This window comes from Equus przewalskii, chromosome 28 (genome assembly GCF_037783145.1).
Source record: "Equus przewalskii isolate Varuska chromosome 28, EquPr2, whole genome shotgun sequence".
NCBI classification, from domain to species: Eukaryota; Metazoa; Chordata; class Mammalia; order Perissodactyla; family Equidae; genus Equus; species Equus przewalskii.
The window spans coordinates 1,185,036-1,209,034 of NC_091858.1; the positions used below are offsets into that span (position 1 = coordinate 1,185,036).

A 23,999-nucleotide genomic window follows, 5' to 3' on the forward strand; every position below is an offset into this window, starting at 1 on the left:
AACAACAAAATTGTCCATCATAATGAACTAGATAACTAAACCAAGGTCCACGAAGGATGTCTAAGTGGCTCTAACAGAGAATGGAAGAGCTCTGTACATGCTCAGAAAGAAAGATCTCCAAGTTTATTAAGTTTTTTTAAAAGATGTAGAAAAATGTGTATGATCTCTTTTGTATAAACAGAGATGGATGGATGGTGGGTGAATCGATACTAAAATTGACATAAAAGTATTTTTTGCCTGTCTGTTTGTTTTTAAAGTTCCACAGCGTGGCGCATGGTTAAGAAATGGGCTCTGGGCTCAACTGCCTGGGTCCTAAGCGGGCTCACTTCTTACCAGCTCCACGGCTTTGGGAAGGTACTTAAACACTTAGCCTCAGCAGCCCCATCTATAAAACAGGATTAATAATAGGGCCTACTTCTTACAGCTTTTGTGAGAATTAGAGGAGCTAAACAGATAAAACAGCCCCTGGCACATAGTAAGTAACCAGTTAATGTTAGTTATTTTACTACTAACCACTTGCATCTATCAACACAGGTGGTGAGATTATGGGCCTTTTTTGCTTTCGTTGTACTTACCTGTATTTTAAAAGATAGAGACAAAGAGATTTGGTTTTTGAAAATACAAAATTATATTTATTGACATAAGAGATGTATAGAATATGTCGAATGAGAAATGTTAGTAAAAAACAGTATATACAGCACAAACTTATTTTTATTAAAATATATTTAGTATTATGCAAATAAATGTCCATAGAAAAGCATTTAGATAGGCACTAAAATGTCACTAGTGGTTTCTAGATTATTTATATTTTCTTCTTTTTGCTTTTCCTATTTTTTGATTTTCTAAAATGAACAAATATTATCTGTGTAATAAGAAAATTTTACCTGTCATAATTTATTTCCAACTCAAGAATCAATCAAGGAAGAGGTTAAGTTGAGAGACTTCCAATGACATAGGCTGAGATGGACTTTAGAGTGAAAACAAGGGATCAGTACATGTTTTTCTGAGAGCCCGTAAATTACGCATCACAAGCATACCAAAGAAAACAACTGACAATCAGCAGCTAAGACTGCCACCCTGGACTGGCCCGGGCTCCCACCTAACTTCGGGGAGGTATGCTGGGGTTTAAGAGCCTGAATCTGGCCCCAGGCAAAGGCCACAGGTTTGAGGAAAGTCCAGAGGGCACTGTGGGCCACGTTAAAAAGCGGCACTGCACTCCCACATGCTGGTGTCTCCACACTTGTTCACAGCAGCAAATCCATCAGAGACCCCAAGTGAACTGGGAAAGGGTAACTAAAACATTCAAAATACCTTTTGAAAATTAGTTGGCATTACGACTTCTCCTTAAAAAATCAAACCCTGAGTGAGGGTCACAGGATCTTGCTCAGATTTGAAAATAGAAAGGGAAATGTGGTTATACTCTTTTGCTAAGATTTGAAAACTCTGAAAACTGACAAATTATCAGCCACACATTTCAAGTTGCCTCTTCTCTCCTTAACATCTCTACACAACAGGAGCCAGTTAGCTCTAGTGGGGAGAGTGAACTACAGCCAACAAGCCTACAGACACAGTAAGCTCAAGACAGGGTTTACGCTGCAGGCGCAAGCTGCGCCTAGATGTCCACCACTGCCAGCCTCCTCTGCCTCACGTGTGCACCAGACACTGCTTTACTGGGCCACTCCGAGAAGGAGCAGAGCAGGCATACTCTTTCTTTCATCACCCTCTCTGTCTCTGCTTCTCTCAGTCCCAGGATCCCCTCTCCCTGACACTCTCTCTAGAGCTCTCTCAACCTCTCTCCCTTCCTTCTCTCGACCCCTACCCGTCTCATCACTGCAAGAGGCCACAACCACAGCAGAACTTTCAGAGAACGGCAAAGCAGTTCAGCCTAAACGAAAGCCAGACAGAGTCCGAATGCCTAGTCCCTTCTGAAGTCAGCTCTATGAGTTCAGTCTAGCCCCGTCACCACTGCAGGCCTTTTTTCTTACCTGGAGGATGAGGGGGTGAGAAGAGATTTCTGAGATCCTTTTCCTGCTTCAAAATTCTGTGATTCCACGACAGCTAAATAAGGTCACTAAATAGGAAAACCACCAGGACGGTGGGGGGAAGCAGCATTTAGTTATCTTTATTTCTCACTCGATGTTTCCAAAATGTGTATTGCAAAGAAGTATATCCAACAGACTCTGGCTTCACGTTTAAATTTTTATACACTCTAATTAAAAACAGAATGTCTTGCTTTTACTTTGGATTCTGTAATTCTTTCCGTTCATAATGAGCAGCTCTTACACGAAATCGACCGAGTGTTATCTGAGCCAGCACATTCTTACTTAAGAATAGAACTTTAGGCACTTTTGGACTAATAGAATCAAGAGTATCTTTCCCTCCCAAAAAAGAAATTGCTGTTTTGGCATGCTCTGCCAAATATTTCTTCCAAGAAAAATATTTTTATTATTTTACTATTAATATTTTATTATAGCTTTTACTTATTTATTTTTTGGTGAGGAAGACTGACTCTGAGCTAACATCTGCTGCCAATCTTCCTCCTTTTGCTGAAGAAGATTAGCGCTGAGCTAACATCGGTGCCCATCTTCCTCTATGTTGTATATGGGATGCCACGACACCGTGGCTTGATGAGCGGTGTGTGGGTTCGCGCCCAGGATCCAAACCTGCGAACCCCAGGCCACTGAAGCGAAGCGTGCAAACTTAACCGCTATGCCTCTAGACTAGCCCTATTACAGCTTTTATATGAGTAAAGCATTTATTTTGATATTAATTAAACCATGATTTTCAAAGTACAAAAGAACATTCTTCTACTTAGAAATGTATTTATGGAAACGTAGGTTATTAGGTCCTTTACTGTATAAAGAAGTGGTTTTTGTTTTTTCTCTGATGTGAAAACACACCTCGAAGGCATTGAGAGGTAGAATAGTATCCTGATGCAGAAGTCAGGTTTAGCCCTGACTGAATTAATTAAACAAGAAATATTTATTATATACTTACCTATGGTTTAGCAGATACCATGGATAAGTCAAAAGCATAACAGACTCCTTGCCTGCAAAGAGTTTATAATCTCACGTGGAAATCAAATGTATACACATGATAAATACTAAGTAAGGTATTTATACATATGTATGCCAAAAATTACCATACGCCAAACACCACCTAAGTCACCAGGGCTGTAAGACTCCACTCTGCCATAAAGGTCTCACAAGCTGGTCGGGAGCCAGTCCTGCCTAAGTAGACACAGCTGACCTGCCGGCTCCCAGGACAACCTCCACTGCACGTACAGTGGAGGTCCAGTGCCCTTCCCAAGAAGGCGGTGGCTCCCAGGGTACAGGGAGAGGTGGGAGATGGGGATGCTATGTCATAGTCATCTCTGGTCATGTCCTCTTTTGTGGTATTCTCTGTCAAGTAAAAACAGGGCCTTGTTTGGTTGGTTGGTTGGTTTTTATCAGCTTGACAACCTATCTTTTAAACTGGTGCATTTAGTTCATACACATTTAATATCATTACGAACACACTTAGGTTTACTTACCATCTTATTTTGTGCTATTTGTCCCATCTGTTTTGTTTTAATCTCCTTTCTTGCCTCCTTTTAAATTGATTTATTATTCCATGCCCCTAGAAGTTTAGAAACTGCACACTATTTCTATCTTTTATTATCCTAGAAATTACAATAAAGTATAAACTTAACCAATTCTTTTACTCTTCTGTCTGATCTTAGAACACTTTAACACTATTACCACCCTTTAGCACTCCCATTCCCGCTTCAAAACCCTGAGCTTCAGCCATAACAGACTGACCTGCAGCTCCCTGAACTCCTCTGCGGCCTCTCTTCTCTGGCCTTTGCACATGACCGCCCCCTCTAACTAGAACGTTGCCCCTCTTCTCCTCATACCTACTTCCCAATGTGGCCTGATCCTCTCCCCTCTCAAGCCCTAGATTTTCAGGGAGTCTTTCTGACCCCACAGTAAGCTGCACTCCACTACACCTGTCCTCCCTCCTAGCCACTAAGCTGCGACAGTCAGGGACTGCGGGACGCTCCAACAGACAAGGCCGTCTGGATTAGTGCTGGGACCTCAGCACCACATGATGGGCGCTCCGTAAATATTTGCTGAATGAACAGATGACTGAACGAAATAGTTTCAAGACAAACAATCAGGATGAAAGCAAAACAGGCCACAGATCACCCAAAATGAAAAACAAAGTCCATTCATCACAGAAGCAAAGCCCAGCACGGTGACTGAGAGCGCAGGCTCCAGGCCAGACTGGAAACCTTCGATGCTGACTCTACCACTCACACCGGCGCTCAGTTTCCCCAAGACTCTGGGGAGCGAGCGGAACCAAAGGCATCATCTCTAGGTCATTGTGAGGAGTAGAAGAGCTAACACTTGGAAAGTACTTAGAACACTTCCTGTTAAGATTCTTCCGTACGTACGTTTACAATCGAGGCTGAATGTCTAGTTGTCAAACAACATAATTTAACTAAAACCGTTACTAGATCCTTACTTAAGATCTGGTTATTCACACATTAAAATAATGTATCATAACGCCTTAGATGATTAGGCACAGATTTATAGCCCATGAGGACAATGTCACTGTATTTCAACACTGGAAAATAATCAACATGAATCACCAAAAAGTTCAATAGCATTAAGTACATGCGTTAAAAATAAACAAAGGTAATAATATATTTTTAAAAGAATCTCATCAAAAATGATATAAAGGAACCATCTGAGCATTTGAAGAAACAAGTTTCAGTTTTTTAAAAGAGGTAATAATGTAAGTTTGTAAATTTTGTAGTCTTACTGAATTTTACAATAATTCCTTAACTGTAGCTATAAAAAGTGGCAAGATTTTATCCAAAACTTGTTGCATTATTCAAAAATATTACCCAAATGATGAAATTAATTATTCATTGTTATCTTATAAGATAGACCAAAAATTTTAAGCAGTTGTTTTGGAGTTCTTTTCTCTCTAAATATTAAAGTATTAGAAGGATGTATTTTAGTAGCATGAAAAGGTCTCAGAATCAATTCTAATCCTCTGTTCCTGATTTTGGGTGGCAATTCGCTCTATAACATTTTCTATTTTTTCCTAAGAAGCCAATTAAATATTTCCTAATTAGTTTGATTTTAATGAATAGCTTGTGATTCTGAACTAATAACATTGTTATAATCATATTTTATCAAGCTATGTTGTTGATATTCTACCTCACTTTATCACCCAAAGTGCTATTTAAAGACTAAAATTCCAACTGTCTCTCAAATTCCCAAGACCCGAGAGGTGGGGCGGCAGGGCAACAGGTCTTCAAGATGCTCACTTGGTAATGAGGTAATGGAGGCTCACTCAGACTAACTGGGAAAGGACATACCGGACTGGGGAGTTTTTATTTTAAAAAGGAAATTATTTTGATCCTTTCACATGGCATAATTGAAATTAGGTTAACAATAGAGGTCCTTGGAGGAAGTACATTAATAAAAATTATTGCAACTGGAATTTCAATTATAAAGTTTTCAAAGGTACCTGAAAATAGTTTTATTTTCTCCTTTGGTGTTTAGGTTGTTACTTGTTTTTGCTTTATTTTGGTTTTGTTGAGCACAAATATTGAGCACCTCATGTGAGTAGCACCGTGCTTACATGGATCACCTCCCTCCCTCCTCAGAACAGTCCTACTGTACGTATGCAATGCCGGTACTATGACCCCATTACACATTACAAAATGCACTGAAGGATCGAAGGGTTACAAAGGCCCGTCTAGCTTTTCACTTCACTACACATTTTCATCAAACCCACCAGCTCTTACCCGAGGTAAGGAGAACGATCCAATCAGCACAAAAGACAGCATTCCTTAAAAAGAAGACTAAAACGAGCTAGGATGTCCTGTCTCTGCTGTGGACTAGCTAATTTTAAAAATAAGTAAACCCCCAAGTGTAAAACCCGCTTCTCATCAATCAAATAAATCAGGAAAGGCAGCATTTCTAGGCCATTACCCCTGGGTCAACTTGGCACTTAGAAAATGGCTTAACTAATTAGTCTAACCAGGGCTTCTGTTCCACATGTCTGCGGCCGCCTAATTACCCAACTCAAAACCATTCACCCAACCCCCAGCCAAGCTCCTCCTCAGCTCTATCTCCTTAAACGATTTTCCACAAAAACATTTAATGATACTACCACATATTAAAAACAAGTATTGATTTGGGAGTGTGGAAGACACGCTAAAGTTCTGGGGCATTGTTTCCTTAGAAACTTTTAAGGAACAAAACTAAAAGTTCTAATAGTCCTCCTGAAGTATACAAATAAGAGCAGGGAAACTAACTTTGGTTTCTGAAATCCTCTTAGTCATCATAGTAAAAATCTGCCTCAAATAAAGAAATGACAGGTTTTTGCCCCATAAGGTGAGGACTTCTTGGACTGGAGCCCACCATTTGGCCTGGGGGTTTCAAAACCCAGTGCAAGCCTGGGCCAAGCCAAAAGGACATAGGACTGTCACCGTGTTCCACCCACACAGCAGCCTGCACGGAGAGGGCTCCAGGTAAGGGTAGCTTGGGTTCCGCAGGCATTTTGTTTTTTCAGACTACCTCTTTTCATTCCTCCTGTGTTACAATTTCTCTTGGGAGGAAATAAAAAGCATGCCAGAGACAGCAATGGCCATGAATAAAGCAACCCAAAGCCGTGGCTAAGCCTGAGTAAGCAGCGTTGGTGAGCGCTGAGACCGAGCCACACACTGGCTTACAGCTCAGAAGCACAGCCCGTGAACAGGTCTGGTTTGCCCACCACCTGAAGAACTGTCACTCACCCACACGGCCGATTTCTTCCTGTTTGGGCTCTTTCACAGGCACTTCAGAATGAGCTTTTTGGTAAAGGAGAAAAAAAAAGAGACCAGAAGGAAGTGAGAGAATCAAAGCGGCATCAAAGGTACAGAACCCCCCAAAGAAAACAGGGAGAGTCAGTGCTGGTTTATCCTCCACATGGAGAACACCAAGGAAAAGAGAAACACCAACTCTAGGCAGAAAAAATGACTCAGAAGAATGAGAAGACGGTAGGTGAATTAATGAGAATACTAGAGATGAGAAAATGCTACAGCTCTATCATAAATGATCTGGGCAAATTTCTTTAGCTCTGACGTCTGATTACATTTTCTATAAAATATAGCTCATAGTACCTTCTTCCCACATGACTTATATCATTTTAAACAAATTTAAAAACCAACAACAAATATGGAACAAATAGATTTGTTTGTTCCTTTAAGCCTCCCAAGGCCCACCCTGAAAGTGGTGTTTAGGATCAACCACCCACCTGACAGATGTCGAACCATGCCTAGTATGTGCCTCAGCAGTGTGCCAGAATCAACAGCGAAGAAGGAGGAGATGACGTCTAACCCCTGTTCTCAAGGAGCTTACAGACTAGGTAGAAGAAATGAAATAACACAAAACAACATCCAACAAGAGTGCTGAATTTCAATAATGGCAACTCTGTCCGTTGTGTTAAGCCAGCCAGAAATCTCTGTCATTCTTCCTTTCCTTATATCCCATCAATCATCAGGTTCTGTTGCTCTCACAAAATGTGGCTCATTTATCTATCCACTGTCTCTATCGCAACCACCAACATTCCTGTCCAAGAAACCTTCGTCTCTCAACTACGAACACTTCCTAAGTAATCCCGTGCTCCTCCCTGCAGTGAGAGAACAGACTGGAGGGCGATCTTTTTAAAAGGTTAAACCATTCACAGCTCTCAATGACTTCCCATTTCCATAGGCTAAAATCCAAGCACCCGATTTTAACTATAAGGTCCTACACAATGTGGCTTCAGCTGACCTTTCCAATCTCTTCGCTCCGCTCCCCGTCTTCCACCCTCAACGCCCCAACCCCTTACTCACTTAGCTAGGCCTCTGGCCTTCTTTGAGTTCTTCATACACTAAGTTCTTGCCTGCCTCTGGCCTTTGTGTTTCTTATTCTTCTCTATGGCATATGCATCCTCTGGCCAGCCCCATTTCATCTGCCACAGACATCTGCTGTTTCTGCCTGCCCAGCACTCTTCCTTCTGATAACAGAACACCTCTTTTCTTCTTTAAATCCTTTCTCCCCCATTCTCACTCCATGTAGTTTGGCTTAAATTAGCAATTCCCTTCCTTCTCACCCAGGGCCATGCATGTGGGCATGTGATTCAGGCCTAGCCAAATATTCCATCCCCCTGGTCACAGACACAGACATTGTGTAAATTAATAAATGGAAACTTCATTTAAAATGGAATCAGGAGGCCAGAAGGGAGAGCTCTCATCCCCTAAATTGACAGCAGAGCCTAAGAGGATAAGAAGACGACTTCCTCTTGACTGGCAAGAAGCTCAGCAATGAAAAGCCACTGCACTTCCAACTTCCAGTCTCCTCCAATGGACTCTCGCTTACAGCAGCACTCTCAACTTCCTCTTCCCCTCCATAAAGAGTTTCTCCTCCCCTTGCTGTGTGGGACTTGCACATGGCTCGCACTTCAAATTGCAATTCTTTGTTCATCCCAAATAGACCCATTTTTGCTGGAGAAATAACTGGCCATGTATTAGTTTAAGGTCAACAACACTTAACTCAAGTCAGGCCTATCAAAGCTAAGGCCAGGATTTTGCTGAAAATATAAGGAAGAGGCATGCTGAGGGGCCAGATGATAGGCAATGGTACATACACCAAACAGAGCTCATACAGTGAGGGGAAAAAAAAAAGGTTTGGCTACAGGGTCTACTCCCCTCTAATGCAGTCCTGAGGGACAACTCTCTCTGATGCATTAGGATCAAGATGAAGAAGAAAAGACACAGGACAAGGAGTCAAGTCTCTAATCCTGGCTCAGCCAATTACTAGTGTGAAAATTAATAAAGGAAATCTCAACTAAAATTGGAGTTGGGAAGGCCTGTAGAAGGAGCTCTCATGCCCCACCACTCATGGTCCATTGCACCAAACAGGAAGATGTTCAATTACAGACCCCTAACAAGAAGACATCAATTACAGATCCCAACAGGAAAAAGCATCAGTTACAGACCCAAATAGGAAGAGACTTAACTTGCACTCCCAAACAGGAAGTGCACCTTCTTTACTGCTCCAGGAGGAAGGAAGACTTCCTTCTTGCCCAGGCCAAGCCCAGTCAATGGAGAAAGCTGCAATGAGGAGCCATCGTCACCTGAACTTTTACTTTCCTCCAATGAAGCTTCATTTTTTCCTTGCTGATGACTTCCTTTCCTTGTCCCGCCCTCCTCACTCTAAAAGCCTTCCATCTTGCTTACTCCTTTGGAGTGTCTCTCTGCCTGCCAGATGAGATGCTGCCCAAATCATGAATCATTTAATAAAGCCAATTAGATCTTCAAATTTACGCAACTGAATTTTGGTTTTGAACACTAGCTATATGATCTTGGGCAAATCAATTAACTGTTGTAGTTCTTGGTTTTCTTATGTGTAAAATGTCAAAGTAGGGCCAGATCTTCCCTAGATCTAGATCTAAAAGTTTTAAAGGTGTCGACTTAGATAATGGGCCCTACAAAGCCTGCCTTAACCTGCACCTCTTAAAAACTACTAGTTTCTTTCTGTCTGACTCTATACTATGGTAGGTAAGATGTAAATGTAAATGGTGCCAGTTTTCCAGAAAGGAATGTGGATTTGGGGGCCTTAAAAAGTTCACACCTTTGATTCTCAAACTCCTCTTACAGGAAAATATTCTATGTAAATGTCAGAGAGACAGACATGTTTATATAAAAAGTTTTTATATATAAAGTATACATATATACAAATATATATATACACACACATATATATATATAAAGATCATCATAGAGAAAAACTGTTAACATCCTAAGTACCCAACAATAGGGAACTGGTTAAATGAGTTATAGAAGAGCCCTAAGATTAAACAGCAGGTCGCTATTCAAAAAACACATTTGCAAATAGTTTTAATGACATGAGAAAATGTTCGTAACATAATATTAAGCAAAGGAAAACAAGTAAGATTGTGTATACTGTATGAACACCTAAACAAACACACATGCTCAGAATATAGAAGAAACAGAAATGCCTCAGAACAGGTTAACAGTGTTTTATCTCTGAGCAGAGGGATTATAGTTGATTTTCATTTCTTCTTCAAATTTTTTCAAATACATATTTATGTATATCCCAATCTTTTTACAATTACCAGGTCTTTTTTCATAATCAAGAAAGAGTGGAAAATTTAAAATGGAATTTTAAAAATTAATTACACAATGAAAAAGAAGGTTGCACATGCCCATTATTTTCACCAGAGACCTGCCATGCATTACCTTTTCTGCCATGCATTAGAATTCCCATGATGATTACATTCACTAAGGGGTCAATGGAAAATAATACTGAAATGTTACATTACACAGTTTTGGTTTTCCCAAAGTACTTTTAAAGAAGTGAGGAGAGAGGGAAGCAAAATACTGCCTCCAAAGACAGTTAAAATGTCCACATACTCCTCTAACCCCTTCTATTAACCCAGATGAATTTATCAACTCAGCTAGGTGACACCTACAGCACCAGGAAAATGAGATGCAGAATTGGGCTGGAAGAACCTGACAGCGATAGCCAAGAAAACTGTAGCACCACAAAGGTTTCACAGAGGGGACTGGCAAGTCAAATCTGCAGCACTTTTAACCAGACACCACCATAAATATCAAACTGAAAGTCAGACTGAATTTCCAGCTGTAAAAATATGCAAACCAAAACATTACAGAGGTGGACTCGTCCACATAATCATAAGGTGGTGTGTTTACTCTCTGGGAGGACAAAGATCCTGGGTAACAGAGTACACACACAGGCACATACACACTCACACCCACACAGCCCTAAAGCCCAGGAAGGCTTCACAGTGAACCAGCTCCCTGGGTGTCCTCTGGCTAGGGGTCAATTGTGACCTACAGGCAGACTTTCTCTGCCAGCTTTAATCGATAGCCAAACCTCCAGAATTTGTCCAAAACTGATAATGCCTGTGGAACATACAGGAGAGTTTTAGAATTTGCCAAGTTGGGACACCACAAAAACAGCTAGTGACATTTAAAAGGATTAATTCATACACATGTAAAACAGTGTTAAGATAGAAGTATTATATTAAGCATTGTTTCAATGTCAGGACTTTTAGACAAAGGCATTTAAGACATTTAGTCTACACTAAAAATAAATTAAGGCTCTGAGTTAGGACCCTAAATCTATCTTTAAAATAAGTTTTACTCATTCTTAAAATTCCCTTGACTGAACTTAAAATTCCCTTGACTAAATTATCATAATAGCTAGGCTTTTATTGAATGTTTACAATGTGCCGGGATTGAACTGAGCATTTCACAAGCATGGTCTCCTTTTAATCATGTAATCATGAAAAAAGCCCCATGAAACAGGTTTTACCCCATTTTACCAATGAGGAAACTGAGGCTCAGAAAATTAATACATTTGCCCAAAATCAGATCACCAGTGAGGGGTGTGATTCAAACCCAGGTCTGTTGGATTCCATCATGAAGTTATATTTTGCAAACCAATGTATGGTAGAATATTTTTAAGGGGTTCATACTTGTTTGATTGTGAATTTATTTATATAACTAACAAGGATCAAATCTCTAACTACAGTAATTCCAACAGTGCGCCAACTGGCTGAAAGGTGTGTCTCACTAAACCAAGGCTGACCACAGCTGGCTGAAACTCCCAGGAAATCCTTTCAAATTGTTAGTGATACCTGAATAATAATAATTTTTAAAAAGCAGATATCCTCATCCTCGGCTCAAAATTGTTTGATCGTTTCCTATCTCAGAGTAAAAGCCAAAGATCCTACAAGTGTGCTTAGAAAAGTGTTTGCACACAGGAGGCCCGCAATAAATATCTGTTGAATGAACAGTAAGTTATCAGAGCCACTGTATCCTTTCTCCCTGCTTTCAAGGGGAAGGTGCTTCTGTCTCCAGAAAGATGAAACACTGTGGCATTACATAATTGAAGAGACAGAAAACCCATCTGTAGGGAAATCACTGAGCTCCAAGTTCTGATGAAAAAAAGAACTCGTGTGCCCCAATGAGAATAAAATGAACTTATGGTTGCTTCATTCTATTAGCTCTGGAGAAGATTCAAAAGGACCTTTTAAAATGTGCTGTACATGATTCAGTTTGTTTCACCTAAACATTAGTAACTGCAATAGAAAAAAGCAGTGGAGCTGCAGTCAGGACCTAAGTACTTATCCAACTGGCCTTTAATTTATTTTCTCTCTCAGTTTCCTCATTTGTAAAATGAGGTTAGACTCCACGATTTCCAAGGTTCTTCTTAGCTCTGAACTTCTGTTATTAAATCACAATCTCAAACTTAATTTACAAAACAACTAAAATAGTAATTATTTACATTACAAAAGGAATCTGATTTTAGACCACAATTTATGACAAAACCACAAACCCCTCAGACTGGAAAGAACATAAAGGGTCTTTCATTTGAACAACTGGACAACTCACTTGCCGGTAAATTCCTAAAATCCAAACCTTCCAGACGCAAGCATTTAATCTAGAACATCCTGGTAGGGACCTGACCTCTGTCCAAACACAGCTAAACAGAAAGTCCACTTAGTTTTCAAACAACTCTGTGTGAAAGTCCTTTCTTACTCTGAAGTAGAAATCTGCTCCTCTGGAAATGTTTCTCCTATATTCCTTGCAGAAAGACAGAGTAAGTGCACTCCTTTCCCAGACTCAGGTTTCTCTTCAGATCACATTCCTTGTACCAAATGCTTAAAGACAGCTCTTCCATCCACTAAGTCTTCTTTCCTTAGGTTAAAAATCACAGTTTGTACAGCCTCTCCTACTATCACATGATTTTCTAACCACTCACCTACCACGGATACCTAACCACCCTTGCATCGCTAACACCTCTCTTAAAATGTGACACCCAGAACCGAATACAATAATTCTCACAGATTCTAACTGCTTCAGACTACAGTGGAGCTGCTTTGGGCACGTATTTGAGGAAGATAAAACCAACCTTACAGCATCATTTTAAGGATTAAATAAGAGAATAAGTATAAAGTCTCAGCACTGTGCATACAGTAATCACTCAGTGAGTGGCTGTTGCTGCCGCGACTGCAGTTAATAGTAAGTGCTACTGACACTGCATTGGTGTTGGAGCCTGCACTCCACGATCAGGCTAGAAGGGCTAGTTCTCGATCACACTGAAGGCTGCCTTACACATTACTGGCTATTTTTCCCCCAAGTCAGGATCGGGCAGAGAAACAGTGTTTGAGGCTCACTTTAAATTGAAGATCAGTCAGAAATCAAGATAAAGCAACTCTGAAATTAAGACAAATTAATGACAAACAGGATGTGATTTATTTAAAAAAGTTAATTTGTACTCAAGTTTCCAGAACACATTGATTTCATAATTCGAGAATCCCCACTCTTTCCCCCTCAACCATACAATGCATCACTGACAGGTGCTGAGGAAGCATGAGAGAGTAAGCTCTGGAATCAGACTGTTCAGAGTTCAAATCCCAGATCTACAGTTTACCCACTGTGTGACCTGGGAGAAATTACTAAACCTCTCTAGTCTCAGTTTACCCATCAGTAAAATGTGCATCATGACAGCACTTACCTACCTTATGGGGATCTGTAGGAATCAAATGAAAACAAATGAGAAGTGTGTTTGGGATGGTGCTTTTCACCTTTTAAAACTCTTAGTGATGTTGCTGTTATAACTACTACTCAGAAGTTATATGAAGAAGCAAATTATCCTAAATAATGTCGCTAAAACTTATTATCCCTCTGAAAGTCTTAAGCATTGTTTTTTCAAGGAAGGATTCACCCTAAGCTAACATCTGTTGCCAATCTTCCTCTTTTTTTCTCCCTGAAGCCCCAGTGCATGGTTGTATATCTAGTCATCAGTACTTCTAGTTCTTCTGTGTGAGCCACAGCCACAGCATGGCAACTGACAGACAAGTGGTACAGTTCCACACCCGGGAAATGAGCTCGGGCTGCCAAAGCAGTGAGAGCACCGAACTTGAAGCACTAGGCTATCAGGGCTGGCTCTCAGCCATTTTTCATTTATGTAGACCCTTAGCACTGTTACCCATTGCTCAAGTCAATCAGCAGCTTAGTGTTTTTTGCAAATTTATAATTATCTTTTTTCCATACATTTATCTATTCATTTTTAGGTTAGATTTTAAAATTAATGTAAAAAATTCCACCCTAATTTTAAATTTTTTTTTGAGGACAATTAGCCCTGAGCTAACATCTGCTGCCAATCCTCCTTTTTCTTTTTTTTTTTTTTTTTGGCTGAGGAAGACTGGCCCTGAGCCAACATCCATGCCCATCTTCCTCCACTTCACATGTGGGACGCCTACCACAGCATGGCTTCCCAAGCAGCTCCAGGTCTGCGCCCAGGATCTGAACCAGCAAACCCCGGGGCACCGAAGCGGAACATGCAAACTTAACCACTGTGCCACGGGGCCAGCCCCAAGGACCCCTAATTTTAATATTTAATGAACCATAAACGCTATCATTATAGTAAATAGTGTGTTGATATTTACAGAGAATAATGAATAAAGGTACAAACAGAACTGTGTTTATTTTACCTGCAACTGCTCTGCATACAGATCTGTGCTGTCCAATATGGCAGCCACATGGAGTCATCTGGCACCTGAAATATGGCGGATGGGCTGCTGTGGAAATTAATAAATAGAAGCCTCATTAAAAGGGAGTTGAGAGGCCAAAAGGGGAAGCTCTCACCTCCTATAGCAGAGCCCAACAGGAAGAAGAAAGACTTCCTCTTCTTGATGGACACGAAACTCAGCCAATGAGAGCCTGTCAGCCAAGGAGAAACCACTGCAACTTGAACTCCCAGTCTCCTCCAACGGACTCTTCATTTAGAACAGCCCCCCAAGCCCACCTTTCTGCTTCCTCTTCCCTCTGTAAAAGTTTCTCCTCCCTTGCTGCTGGAACATGCATGTGGCTCACCACAGTTTCAGACCCTGAATTGCAAGTCTTTCCTGATCCCAAATAAACCCATTGTTTGCTGGAGAAATAACTGGCTATTTATTTAAGGACAACATTTTGGTGGCCCATACAGGGATCCGAGAAAGACCCCTGACAATTCTGAGGCTGGTGAGCAAAGAGGTGTGGTACCAACAACAGGGCCCACTGAGGCCCCAGGAACTTGAGGGGGAGACTTTCTCCCGATGCGAGCTTCCACCACTTTGCGATAAGGCCCTCCAGGCTTTACTCGAGATCTGTTTCAAAGTTTCATCCTTTACTGGTTAAGGCCGTGTTTGTTGTGAGTATTCGGTTGGTACTTCAGCCTGATTCTTGTGAAATCAGGCCGTTTCCACCGAAACTGTGCTAAGCCTTCGGTCCCACTCTTCTGAAAATGGACTGTTCCTACTTGAAACTGAACTGGCACTTTGGCCTGACTCTTTTGGGAGCAGGCTGTTCCACGGGAACTGAAACAACCTTCAGGACGCTTCCCTTTGGTACTGAACTGTTCCACTAGAACTGCGCTGATTCCATCTTTGATCCACCTTACTAAAATCGAACTGTTCCTATTAGAACTGGCTGGTATTATGCCTAGAGGCTGTTCGAGCTGTTCAAGCTGTTTGAACTGTTTAGACTATTTGAAAATTATTCTTTTACTCTAGAGAAAAATCTCTAAGAAATGGGATCCTGGTTATTTAAATATTTTGAGGGTGCTCCCCCTACAGGTACCCTGGCTGATTTTATGTCTATGAGCAGCATAACTTTCTCATGCGCATTTCTAACTAAATGGACCAATTTAACCAAAAGTAATTTAGAATACTAATGGCCAACGTGGAGACCTTTTGAACTCCCAAAACTTACTTTTCTTAAAACCGAACTGAACAACACAACCACAGCTCTGTAATTTCCAAAGCTGAATGGGACACCTATTTCGAATGGTATTTTAAGACTTCCAAACGTCACCAGGAGCCTAAAATTGCCTCTTGGCAAAATAAAACTTCAAGATCAATGGAGGCAAACAAACGATTAAAGAAAGATAAAACGGCTTCCGAAGCCTCATATTCCTCTCGCCCACTCCTCACGCTCAGGCGCCCCTCTGGCATCCTCTTGCTCCCTCCCTTCCACACCCCTGCGCCTCCTCCATACCCTCAGGCCCCCACACTAACTCTCTGGCCAGACTTCCCCTTCTCCCTGAACCTCTCCTCACTCCCTCTTCCTTGGAACCTATCGGAAGCTGTCCCTTTAAAATTAAGCTTTCTGAGCATCCAAAGGCTAAACTCTTAATTTCTTATACTCCCTGGACTACAGCTGAACTGCAAGCCATAGTTAAAGATTTTCCAAAGGAATTGAAGATCCTCACCGATTTGCTGAGTCATTCAAACTTATCAACCCAGTTTCTCTCACTTATATCAGCTAGTTCATATGCTTGTCAGCGAAGGCCAGGACCAGCATTGGATGAAAACCACTAACTGGAAAATCCTGAGAAGTCTCTAGAATTACAACCAGGAGATCAACTCGCTGACTTAGTGTATGATCAGGCTCAGGCAATCGCTAGACGACTTCCTCGGGCCATGCCTAGGGCTTTCCCAAAGCCTGCTGATTGGAACGCAACTCAGGCTCGTGCACAAAAACCTGATGAACCTGTTCATGACTATTACAATCGACTTCAGATTGTTTTTAAAGAAAACTCCGGTCTCCCTTAGAAGTTGGTTCCATCCAGGTAGCTTCTAATTCTATGTTGATTAATAGGCTGAAGCAGGACCTTTCCCTTCTGGTAAAAAGGACCAGGATGGAATGGGAACCTGTGTCCAATCCAGATTTGGTTAATCTGGCAAACCAACTGTCCCCCACTCCAGATGAGTCACCTAAAAGAGAGACTGCTAAAATTCTTAACCTTCAACTCCAGCAAATGAAGGCCCTTTAATGAAACCAAAAATCTCCCAGTTTCTATTATTATTGCAAAGAGCCAGGACACTGGAAAAGAGATTGTTATAAATGCAAATGCTTCACACACCTTCAGCCCTCTAACCAGCCTTTCCAATGTCCTCCAAATTCCCAATGACGGGCTCCAAGGAACTACAGGGGCTCTTCCCAATCCTCCCTCTTAAGTGGCTTGAAGAAACGTTTCTCCAGACTGGAGATGAATCTCTCTGTTAACTGACAACAGAACCACACTCTCGGCGCTCAACTCCACTACTGTAAAGCAGCCCCGCCTCGGAGGACTAAAACAGTTCAAAAAGTGGGGATTTCTAATAAACCTAGACCGGTTCCTCTCTGAACCTATTCCCTTTTGTTTAGGCCCTTTGAGAGAAACACACCCTTTTCTCCTTAGTTCCTCCACCCAATCCATCTTTTAGGCCAAGACTTCTTAGAAAAATATCATGCTGGAATTTCTCCTGAAAGGAGAAAATAATTCTGGAATTTGATAGTCATTATCAAAACAGCCAATCAGGTGAATTAAACAACACTGACATCTTTCATTTGCTCTGTCTCTGATGGTACTAGAGTTCTATAAACATGGATCACTTGTCCCTATTGTATCAGCTACCATCCTCCTAAGGGGCCAAATCTCCAAGTGATATTGACAAAATTCACAGTGCACCTGCCATCAAGATTCAAACAGATTTCTCAAAAACCTTTCCCCAGAATTAATCAATACCCTATAAGTAAAGAAGCCCTTCAAAGAATAAAGCCCATAATAGAGGATTACAAGGCTCAAGGCCTCTCTATCCCTTGTACTAGTTCCTACAATACTCCCATTTTATCTGTGAGGAAAAACCAAGGGCCAAAGGTAAAGATGTGTCCAGGATCTCCAAGCAATAAACAACACTGTTATCCCTTGACACCCTGTTGTTCCCAACCCTCACATGCTACTAACATCTATTCCCACTGGAAGCAAATTCTTTACGGTAAGTGATTTATGCAGTGCATCCTTTAGTATGCCAGTTGATGAAGCTAGCCAATACCCTTTTGCCTTCACTTTGGAAGGAAAACAATTCACCTGGACAGTAATGCTTTACATTTTACTGAGGGCCCTTGTTTCTCAGAAAATCCTGAAGGCTGATCTGGATGATATAAAGTTTCCTAAGGACTCCACTGTGTTGCAGTATGTGGATGATTTGCTTCTTTGCTCTCCCTCCCAAGTCTCCTGACAGAAGACAGCATCCACTTGCCAGAGCTTTTAGCCTTAAAGGCACATAAGGTCACCAAGGAGAAACTGCGGTTTGCCCAAATCCAAGTTCAATACTTAGGGCATCTGATATCAGAACGAGGGCTACAGCTAGATCCAGATAAGGCTTCACGGTGCCCTGAGTTTCCCAAAACGCAAAACTAAGCATCTGCTGTGTGGTTTTCTCGGCCGTGGCTATTTGAATCGATTCCAATTTTCTCTTTTATGGCCAATTCAAAGAACCACCACCTCAATCCAATTTTATGGGAACTGGACAACACAGCCTTTAAGGCCTTGAAGTTTGATGAACCCACCCGCCCTTGGACATTCAATTATCAGATTCCCTTTTCCCTATTTGTATATCAACAGGAAGGGAATGCCTTTGGGGTATGCACCCAAAACACAGGGACTACCATTAACTCACAGGGCATTCTAGCCAGCAACTGGCCCCTGTGGCACAGGGATACCCACTTTGCCTCAGAGTCATTGCTGCCACCGCCCTTTTGGTTAAGGCCAAGAAATTGTTGTGGGATGCCCTTTAACCATTATTGTAGTACTTCTCATGCAGTAGAAGCCCTACTGAATTCTCATCACACTCAACATACTTGTCAGCCACCTCACCTCCTACGATATCCTTTTGTTAACTGCTCCTCACGTAACTCTTTCAAGCTGTAATGACCTTAATCCTGCTACGCTTCTCCCCTTTGTTGCCAATGAAGTCCCTCACGACTGCTTAACGCTGACGGATCCCCTCCTGACCCCTCCTGACGATCTGCAGGAGACCCCTCTGGGCAATGCCGACTTCTCATGGTTCACTGACGGTTCTCCTTTAATGGGTGACCATGGCAAACACTGTGCTGGGTATGCTACGGCCACTCCTTTTGATGTCACTGAGGCAGCAGCTTTACCTATGGCTAGTTCAGCCCAACAGGCTGAATTCTACGCTCTGACACAGGCTTGTACTTTAGCCAAAGGCAACACTGCCAACATTTATACTGAGATTAGACACGACTTCAGATTAGCTCATGATTTTGGAACGTTCTGGAAGCAACGTGGCTTCCTTGTTTCCAGCGGAAATAAAACAAAAAATGGCCCCTGTGTTCTGGAATTATTAGATGCTATACTTTTACCTCCCGCTTCAGCTATTAATAAGATTCGGGGGCATTCTAAACTTGACTCTCTGGAAGCTAAAGGAAATCACCTTGCTGACATTTCCACAAGAAATGCAGCCCTTAAAGGAACCAACAGCAGCCAAAGGGATATTTCCCCAAATGATAACTTAGAAAAACTGACTAGAGAAGCCCAACAATTGGGTTCAGAAAGGGAAAACAAGATTGGAAATTCAACAGTTATTGGTTTGATTAAAAGACAAAGCTCTCCAACAACCCAGTCCTAGCAGAGACTCTAAAATGCCCGCTCCTAACCACTGTACAGACAAAACCATTGGTCTATTGAAAACATGACAGCACTCATGAATCAATATTGGTGGGGAAATGTTAACAAGGCTGCAAAAAATGCCTACCCTACTTGCCAAAATACAATCCAGAGAAGCCTGCTCATAACGGCTCCCAGATATTTTAAACTGCCTAATGGACCATTCAAGGTTTGGCAAATGGATTTCATACAGCTTCCCCTGTCTCATGGAGATAAATATGCTTTAGTCCTGGTCTGCATGTTTTCTCGCTGGACTGAAGGCTTCCCTTGCAGACAGGCACTGCCTCTTCGGCAGCTGAAGTCTTTCTGGAAAAGATTATCCCACCCGGGGAACTCCTCTCTGGCTTCACAGTGATCGAGGAACCCATTTTACCAGTGAGGGACTTCAACAAGTCTGCACTGCTTGGCCGGTTTCACAACACTTTCACTTTCACTGAACTCACCACCTTCAATCCTCTGGTTTAGTCAAATGCACCAACGGCATCATTAAGACTCAAGTGGCATAATTTGTAGAGACCCTCCAGACGCCTTGGCCAAAAGCATTGCCGTTGGTCCTTCTAAATCTCAGATCCACCCCCTCTGGAACTCACAAACTCTCGCCCTTAGAGATAATCACAGGACGCCCAATGCACTTGGCTCCTGCCTCTTTTGACCCACAGCTGATAAAGGAGCTACACTCCAGTACGGCAAAGGCCTAACGGCTTCTATTAAAAGCAACCGTGCTCTGGTGGAGCAGTCTTTCACAGCGCACTCCAGCGAGACGAAGACCTTAAGCATCACACCTTGCAACCTGGAGATTCTGTCTATTGGAAAAGACACCTCCAGAAGGACTCTCTTCAACCTCGCTGGAAAGGCGCCTGTCAGGTGCTGTTACTAACCCTTGTGCTGCCAAACTCCAGGGCCTTGACTTTTGGATTCATGTGACACACCTAAAGAAGGCACCACGCCCTGACTTGACCTGCACATCATCTGGTGACTTAAAAGCAAAGATTCCTGGAATTGAAGCAGATGACGTCTGTCAGACAGCTTTCCCAAGACGTCCAGACCAGGCCTGTTGAAAGTTTGTCTGCCAAACCTTTGATGATGACTTAAGGCTTCAGATGATCTCCCATGCCTATGATGGTAACATATGGACTTTAGAAAAGAGAAATGCCTGAGAGCTCCCCCTTCTACCCCTCCTTGTTACTCAAATATAGCAACAATTTCCAGTCTGTACACTTTCCCTCCTATGTGGGACATGAAACCAGGAAAGGTCCTTCCTGGCATCAGGAGACAAAAGGCCAATGAAACCAGAAAAACCTGACTCTTGATCAGCAATGCTTTCAGAGAAAGATCTCGATCAAAAGGGGAAAATGTGGAAATTAATGAACAGAAACCTCATTAAAATGGAGTCAGAAGGCCAAAAGGGGGAGCTCTCATGCCCTACCTCTATAGCAGAGACAGACTTCCTCTTCTTGACTGCAAGAAGTTCAGCCAATGAGACACTGTCACAACTCAGCCAAAGAAAAGCCCCTAAGCTTCAAACTCCTAGTCTCCTGCAATGGACTCTGTTTACAACAGCCTCCCCACTTTCCTTTTCCCCTCTGTAAAAGAGCTCCTCCCTCCCTGGCTGATGAGAACTTGCACATGGCCTGCCACAGTTGCAGACCCCAAATTGCAACTATTTGCTGATCCCTAATAAACCCATTTTTTTGCTGAAGAAATAAGTGACTATTTGTTTAAGGTCAACATTGTGAATATAAAATACACACCAGATTTTTAAGACTTAGTATAAAAAAAAGACTAAAAAGCTATCTCATTAATAATTTTTATACCAATTACACATAAAATGACAACATTTTGGATATATTGGGTTAAATAAAATATATTATTTAAATTAATTTCATCTGTTTATTTTTACTTTTTTAAGGTGGCTACTAGAAAATTTAAAATTATGTCTATGACTCACATCATATTTCTATTGGACAGCACTGATATAAATGACCCTAAAAAATATGCCTCAAGGAAATTAAATTCGGGACAAGATATATGACCTAAATTATAGCAGAAACTAAATGTAGAACCTAAATAAATTTTCAGTTTATATATAATTGATTTTAAGCTCTTCCCCAATCCAAAAAAAACTATCTTTGATAAGTACCTCTTCCACTCTAGAGCCATCTGAGCTTTTGTCAGCTTGTGGTGAACTTAAAAGATTTGCTTTGTATTCCACAACCTGACCAAATTTACTAATATAACAAACCTTAACAAGTGACCTCTATCCACTTCCAGCCCTGGCATGGAAGTGTCCAGAGCATTAGACACCTGACAACACTCAAGGTGGCAAATTGGCCCCAGAGCCAGGACTGGCCAGTGGGACTCAAAGCACAGGCAGGTGTTCAGAAGCCCAGGAGGAAAACGGCCTCAGGATTGAAATGAGACCCAGAAGTCTGGCCTTCCATAGGTAATACAAATGAAACTTGCCTCAAGTCTCTTCAGTACCTAATTACTAAACAAAACACGCAGAAGCCAGTAGCCCTTTTTGCAGAGACCAATAAAAATGCAATGGCTGGAAGGCAGAAGACACCGAAATGCTGTACGTTTGAGAGTTGGAAAGTTTCCAGCTGGTCTAGAGGGGACCTAGCACAGAAACAAGAGAGAAGAGGAAGAGAAGAGAAGCAAACGTAAAGGGGAAAAGTAAGCTCAGAAGTGATCCAGCGGTCCCCCTTTATCTGCAGTTTCGCTTTTCCTGATTTCAGTTACCCACCTTCAACTGAGGCCCAAAAATAAGAAATGGAAAATTCCAAAAATAAACAACTTGCAAATTTTAAATTGCATGCCATTCTGAGTGTCCCCCGGGATGTGACTCATCCCTTTGCCCAGCACATCCACACTGTATACACTACCCACCCAGGAGGCACCTGGCAGCCATCTGGGTTATCAGATCGATTGTAGGGGTATGGCAGTTGTTGTGTTCAAGCAACCCTTACTTTACCTAATGGTGGCTCCAAAGCACAAGAGTAGCAATGCTGGCAACTGGGATATGCCAAAGGGAAGCCGTAAAATGTTTCCTTTAAGTGAAAAAGTGAAAGTTCTCAACTTAATAAGGAAAAAAATCATGCTGAGGTTGCTAAGATCTATGATAACTTTTATTACAGTATATTGTTATAATTGTTCTATTTTATTATTACTGTTGTTAATCTCTTATTGTGCCAAATGTATAAATTAAACTTATCATAGGTATGTATGTATCGGAAAAAACATAGTGTATATATAGGATTCGGTTCTACCCGTGGCTTCAAGCATCCACTGGGGGTCTTGGAATGCATGACCTGTGGATAAGGGGGAACTATTGTACCTCTGATAACTTTGTACACAAAATGAGATGCACTAGCATCGCTGGCATCACCTGGAAGTTTATCATGAATGCAGGATCTCAGGCCCACCTCAAACCTAAAGAGTCAAAATCTGCATTTCAACAGTGTCCCTAGGTGGTTCATAGGGCATACAAAGAAGCCACTGCTAATTCACACGAGATGCAGAGATACTTGTGTCTTTAAATTCTGTTTCTTCTTACCCATGTGCCGCCCTGTGGTTGCCATCTTACCTTATATGTGTAATGCACACAATAACTATTTCGTTAACTGAATAAATTATTAGAAAACCCAGAGGATCCCATACATGCTTAAAGGATGGTGGGGAATCTGTGCCTGAGATAGGAGGTGAGCTAAAGAAGTTACCAGTAAAACAATGAGATACCACCACTCACCAATTAGAATGGTCAAAATCTGGAACACTGGCAACACCAAATGCTAGCAAGGATGTGGAGCAACAGGAACTCTCATTCATTGCTGGTGGGAATGCAAAATGGTACGACCACTTTGGAGGATAGTTTGGCAGTTTCTTATAAAACTAAACATACTCTGACTACATAATCCAGCAGTGGCACTCCTTGGTATTTACCCAAAGGAGCCGAAAACTTATGTCCACACAAAAACTTGCATGTGGATGTTTATAGCAGCTTTATTCATAATTGCCAAAACTTGGAAAAAACCAAGATGTCCTTCAACAGGTGAACAGATAAACAGTGGTACGTCCAGACAATGGGATATTATTCAGCATTAAAAAGAAATGAACTATCAAGCCATGAAAAGACATGGAGGAACTTTATATCATATTACTAAGTGAAAGAAGCCAATCTGAAAAAGCTATACACTGCATGATTCCAACTATATGACATTCTGGAAAACGCAAAACTATGGAGACAGTAAAAAGATCGGTGGTTGCCAGGGGCTGGGGGAAATGGGAAGGATACATAGGCAGAGTATGGAGGGCCTTTTAGGTCAGAGAAACTATTATGTATGATACTGTAATGAAGGATACATGTCATTATACATTTGTCCAAACCCAGAGAATGTACACCACCAAGAGTGAACCCTAATGTAAACT

At 41.6% G+C, this 23,999-nt stretch overlaps 1 protein-coding gene across 14 annotated transcripts in view; it reads right to left on the minus strand.

Moving 5' to 3' along the window:
- Positions 1-23,999, minus strand: part of PSD3 (pleckstrin and Sec7 domain containing 3) — a 644,089-nt gene that overhangs the window by 403,716 nt on the left and 216,374 nt on the right. The window contains exon 1 of one of the 14 annotated variants that reach the window (XM_070598614.1): positions 14,572-14,653. The exons of the other annotated variants lie outside the window; for them this stretch is intronic. The gene's annotated coding sequence lies outside the window, so the exon portion shown is untranslated. Of the gene's footprint in view, positions 1-14,571; positions 14,654-23,999 lie in introns of those variants that run through there. 14 annotated transcript variants of the gene reach the window in all.